Raw genomic sequence first — 6,369 nt, forward strand, 5'->3', positions numbered from 1 at the left:
TGGCAACCTGCAAAGTCCAGAAGCATGGGAAATACCCATAGCAGAACTGAGGCATAGCTACACTTGCATCATCCCTGACCAACCTTGTTGAATACCTCCAGTAGTGGAAAGTTTGCAACTTCCTTAGGCAGTCTATTCCACTGTCTCATTGTTCCAACAATGAAGAAGTTTTTCCTGACATACTCTAGATTTACTTTCATAGACATAGACTTTCATAGTTCTTAGGGTTTGAAGGGACCTAAACAGATCATCAGGTCTGACCCCTTACCCTGGGCAGGAACGGGTGCCACCGTCATACCACCCCAGCCGAATCTCTGTCCAGCCTCCTCTTGAAGACTCCCAAGGTAGGAGAGAGCACCACCTCACTTGTCATAGACATTAGGGCTGGAAGGGACCCCACAAGATCATCAGGTCCAGCCCCCTGCCCAAAGGGCAAGAAGTCAGCTAGGGTCAAAGGATCCCAGCAAGGTAAGCGTCAAGGTGTTTCTTAAAAGTGTCCAGAGTAAGTGCTTGCACCACCTCTGGGGGGAGTCTATTCCAGGCCTTGGGGGCTTGGATATTAAAGAAGTTTTCCCTTATGTCCAGCCTAAAACAGTTTTGCAGGAGTCTGTGACTGCTGGACCTTGTCATTCCTTGGGGTGCTCTGATGAGCAGGCACTCCCCCAGATCCTGATGCACACCCCTGATGTACTTATAAGCAGCCACCAGGTCCCCCCTGAGCCTGCGCTTTTCCAGACTGAAGAGTCTCATGGCTCTCAGCCTCTCTTCATAAGGCCTGTTCTCTTGTCCTCTGATCATGTGTGTGGCTCTCCTCTGGACTCTTTCAAGCTTCTTCAAGTCCTTCCTGAATTGTGGAGCCCAGAACTGGATGCAGTACTCCAGCTGCGGCCTCACCAAGGCCGAGTACAGCGGGAGGGACATTCTGGGTCTTGCTTGAGATGCATTGGTAGATGCAAGCCAGAGTTTTGTTCTCTTTGCTGGCTGTGGTATCGCAGTGGTGGCTTACTTTGCTCCAACCGTGGGGTGGAGGCAGCTACTCTGACAAGGGAGACAGCTACTCTGACAACTTGTCAGCTTTGCGCCTGAATACAGACACGCATTAACACCTGCATCTAGATGGGATGTCATGGGTATATTACACCTGCATCTAGATGGGATGCCGCATCAGCTATATTCCTGAGTAGGGGCTCAGTGTAGGCATCATTACAATGCCTCCATATGGCAATAGAGGAGGAGAAATTAGTAGCCTGTTTGCCTATAGAAAATGGCTATCCTGGGGCACCTCTGGATGCACACTCACAAGGACATAACTTTCAGCAGCACAGTTTTACCCTTGATTGTTTTTCCAAGGTAATTCTATGCTGGACTCATGCAAGTCAGAGCTGTACAACTTCTGGATGGTGGAGGGACTGCATGGTGTGCAGGCTGCAGACCCCCGGGGTTTCCCTTGCCCAGCTCTCCCCCACATGTGCAGCCCAGGCAGCTCGGCTCTTTCACTGTGTGCACAAACAGCACAGACTCACTCACATGTGCATGGTTCCCCACTTGCAGCATAGGCAGCCCAGATTTCCCTCTGCTGCATGTGAAACAGCCTCCTGCCACCCAGCCGCACCTCAGAGCAGAGGTAGAAAGCAGAAACCAAAGAAGGAAAGGGAACCTGGTCACCGGCCACCAGCACAGAAAGGTGGGGGCAGTGGCAGCAGCTGGGCAGGAACTTGGGAGCTGTATGTTAATCCTTTTGGGGGGATGTATGCTGCTGCAGGCTGCCAGTTGCACAGCTCTGATGTAAATTACCCTGGTGCAAGTCAGAACACTGTTTGCTTCTAGTTAAACCTGGTATAAATGCCTACTGTAGCCGTGTAAACGTGTCATAGGTCAAAATCCTTAGCTTATGTTGGTTGAGGAGATGGGGTAGCTAACTGGGACAGAAAAAAACTGTCAGGATACATTCTGTCTACATTAGGGAGCTCTGCTGAAAACTACAGCAGCAGAGTCTGTGCAGTGGAGACAGGCTGTTTTGGGGCACGAGGGAGGGTGAAAACAGCTTATGCCGAAAGAGGCACTTAACCATAATGATGTCAGCCTATTTTTGGGACATTCAAAACATTCTGGGGTGTTACTGATGTGTTTAGCCTCTTCCTCAGGTTCACATGGGGACTGAACTGCAGATCCTAGCTAACTGCAGTGTGGAGCTGGTTCAAGCCCAGGCAGAGGAATTGGAGGGAACAGGAAACTGGGCTTCATAAATGCCTGCAGGCATCAGACTTAGCTTCATGCTGGTACCTGTGCTTAGATTAGTTCCAGGTGACACAGACCAGGGAAGACTCTCAGAAGAGGCCTGGAAAGTGGAACAGAAAGGGGAGTTCACACCCAGCATTGTAAAAGGTGTGCTGTGCCATTCAGTGAGCACATGCAGAAAAATAAGAGGGTGGGGAGATCCACTCAGACTAGCTCAGCAAGGCAGGGGGGATGGGGTATATGACTGGCCTGCCGGCAGGTCCTCTTTTTGGCAGAAAGGCAACGCAGGAAACAGCAGGCTCCTAGGTCATGTGCCACTGCATGTCTCATGTTTGGGTTTGTTACAAAATCATTAGTGGCTTACAGGCACATCCATTCTCAGACACGAGAGTCACACTGCACACTCACTGCCTGAGTCAGGGTATTTCAGGCTAGGGTTCATTTTTCCACATTGCAGCTAGTCTTCCACTCAGGAACTGAGCCTCTACTCTCCAAAGCACCAGCAAATTCAAGCAGGAGCTACAATTCAATATCCCCATGCTGAAAGGGATTCAAACAGGAGCTTCGCAGTGTAGGGAGCTTCCTTCGTAGCAGAACTTACATGGCTTTGCGCAAGACTTGGCTCTGAAGACAACTCCTGTGTAACAGGGAAATTAACGCTCCCATTACTTTTAAGGGAAAAAACTCACAGCAGAGAGAGTCCAGGCAGCTGAAGAGGCACCTGAGAAGCCCCATTACTTGGGCAGAGAGTTGGCCATTAAGGCACTCTCCTGGCTGCAATGCAGGGCACTGGCCATGGGGCGGGTGAGGGGCGACTTCCCCGTGCTCACCATCAGCTTCTTCTGTGCTGGCGAGCACGGGGTCGGGGCTGTGCACTGTCCCCTGCCTGTACCACAGGGCTGGGGGGCACTAGGTGTGAGCGGGCGGGAAGCCAGTGGGAGCACAGGGCCCACACTGGTGTCCCAGGGCCAGTGCCAGTGAGGCCCAGAGCAGGGTGGCAGGAGCGCGGGGTCCCGGCCGGCAGGGGCTCTATGGAGCCAAGCCAGCTCCCCCCTCTCCCCGCTGGTGCAGCCCAGCCCGGCTCCACAGACCCCTGCCAGCCTGTGCCCCGCTCTGGGTCCCACCGGTGCTGGCCCTGTGACACTGGTCCCAAGACGGTGACCAGGGGGTGGGGCACCTGTCAAGTGGCAGGGCTACCCATGTGGCCCTCGACAGCCTGCCAAGGGTAAGCGGCCCTCCACTCAAAATAACTGCCCACCCCTGGACTAGTAGGAGTGCGGAGCTGGGGTGGAGAGGGTGTGGGAGTGAGGGTGGCAGCCGTGGGGACCTCTCCCTCCCACACTCTTTTCCCCTGCCTGCCCAGGATGCACAGCTCCTGCCGCCAGCAGCAGCAGTAGGCAACAGGCACTCGGGGTGCTCATAGCCTGCTCGGGCATTATCACCTGGGGGCATGCAGCTCTGGCCAGTGCTGCACGAGGTGGCAAGGACTGCAGCCAGGCTGACTTGCCTCAACTGCATGGGGCTCCCCGCAGCACACGTACAACTCCCAACACTCATATGCTACTAGGGGAAGTCCCACGGGATGGAGCCAGCTGTCTTCCCCAACCCCTACCATGCAGGTCCTGGGACTCTGTCGGAAGTGGAGGCTCCATCGCACAGGGCTTCCCCCGGTGGCTTGCAAATGCCGGAAGCTGTAAATGCACCCCGGGGAGCCCGGTGCAGCAGAGGTGGGCCAGCCTCACTGCACTCCTTGCCACCACGTGCAGTACTGGCTGGAGCCGTGCGCCGTTGGGCCGCAGCACCTACATGGGCCCTGAGTGCCACCTGCCCGCTGCCGCCACTGGCAGGGGCTGCGTGCCATGGGGAGGGTGTGTGTGGAGGGGTCCCCACACACCCACACCCTGCCCCTACAACACTGCCACATGTGCATACATACCCCATGCCCCCCATGCAGCCACACCTCCTCACAAACCCCACATACACACCACCCTATGATCCACTGTACACATACAGCCACCCTAACCACACCCTACACCCCCCAACACAATATATGAGTAAGAGTATTTTTGAGTTATTATGCAGTCATCTTACAGATACATATACTACACAAGTGACGACAAATTTTTGTAATAAAATTAAAATGTTATAGTAGGTGTTAGACTTTTAGTGTATGATTTGGTTTCCCCCACCCCCCAATTTGAAGATAGCAACCCTCCCTCCCAAAAGGAGTATTTTGGTGGGTAGAGGGAGGGACTTCTGATGGCAAAGGCCAGGGGTTAAGGTGGGACTTCTGGTCCCAAAATGGTGACCTGGGGATGGGGCACCTGTCCAGGGGCGGGGCTACCCTTATGGTCCTTGGCAGCTCACCAAAACTCAAGAAGCAGCTCTCCAGCCAAAATAATTGCCCACCCCTAGATTACAGTCAAGAGGAGCAGGACTTGCATTAATACCAGTGTGCTTATGTTTGTGTTGGAGTTGTTACTTGTTACTGGCAGCTCAAGACTGGGACTGAAGGGGAGATCAGGGGATCCCAAGACTGCCAAGGAAGCACATGGCAGTTATGGGGAGCCCTACCAGGGGGGCAGGCCTTGACACACAAAGCAGGCTTCTGCTAGGAAGATGAGGGAGGGTGACTTGAGCATCCTGCCTAAGAAGGGTGGTATTGGGGCCAGGGGCCCCACAGCCCAAGAATGGGTGGGATCCTAGCCTGAGAGGGGGGCGGCTAAGGGCCCATAGCCTAAGAGGGCTAATGAACATAGTCTGAGAAGGGCAAGAACCAGTGGACCGTAGCCTGGGAGGGGTGAGACACATAGCTCCAAGTCTGGCAAGGATCAACAGGGCCAGGAAGCCCATAGCCCAGAAGGGGCAGAGACCAGTTAGGAACATAGGAAGCTGAGCCCCAGGAGGGGCAGACAGCTGAAAGGCAGAAAGGCCTGAGCCCCAAGAAGAGGCAGACTGATACAGGCCAGGTCACCCAGACTGATCAAGTGGAAACTGGGCTGAGCACCCACTGATGAGTGATTACAGTGGAGTCGCATTATACACGCATTTAACTTATACAAATGAGCTCGGCAAAAAAAAGGAGAGAAAAATAACGATTTAAATAGTGTGGGCAATTCTGCCCGCCATTCCACTCAATGAGCGTGAGATGGGAGACGTGAATCTGCTGTTCCCTCAGTCGGTCTCAGTTCCCGCGTGCCTCTCGTAGTGTGAGTATCTCGCCGTGCCGAGTGTGATTCTAGCATTTAAAGATATATACTTTTTGTACAACATGGCCCCTAAACGCAAGCTAACTACTTCATCTGGTGCTCAACCAAAGAAACGGCGATCTGTTCCAACGCTGGAGGAAAAACTGTCTGTGTTGAATAGCGCGTACATATGGCCACAACAAATCTAGCATCCATGCCATCATTTTGACTATACGTGATTTTCACCTTACACGCTGACTTTAGAACCTAACCCCCGCGTAAGATGCGACTCCACTGTACAAGGCAGGCAGACAAGAGGGAAGGATGGGGAGTCAGGGTGAATACAGGAGCTGTGTGATCACCAGGGGGCGTCACAGCCACCCCAGCCACCTAGCTCAGCTATACCCTGCCCAGGGGTTTATAGACTAACAGACAACAATAACATGGTTTATGGGGAAAGGAAAGTCCTATGCAAATAAATCATACACTTGCCTGCAACTGTCTGGGGAAACACCTAATACATACAAATGAAGAGCAGCTCATTTCAGTCAGTCAATTCACTTGAGCAGGGGATACAGTCAGATGAGTTGTGTGCTCCCTGCCAGAGATCAGCTCAGTCCAAGAGATGAGCACTGAACTGTTCCAGCAGAACCCGGGATCTCACACCAGCTGCTTAAATAAATCAGAGAGTAATGCTTGGGCTGATGGTCCCTGTGCAAACTGCTCATTCAGGTCCCCATTCCTTTTGAGCATATGCTAGCTACAACATACAACAGCACTCCAAGCCTGGTGACTTTAAGCCCTACCACAGCAGTCAGACACAGACCCTTGTCCTCCAGGTGCTGCTGCCGCCACTTCCCTCACCACTGCTTCTGCTTAAAGACATGATGGCAGGATGTGAGAGTGGCTGAAGTAGTGGGGCCATGTTCCCCCCCCCCCCCCC

The sequence above is a fragment of the Gavialis gangeticus genome, unplaced genomic scaffold (assembly GCF_001723915.1).
Source record: "Gavialis gangeticus isolate Ggan-Ray unplaced genomic scaffold, GavGan_comp1, whole genome shotgun sequence".
Classification (NCBI taxonomy): Eukaryota; Metazoa; Chordata; order Crocodylia; family Gavialidae; genus Gavialis; species Gavialis gangeticus.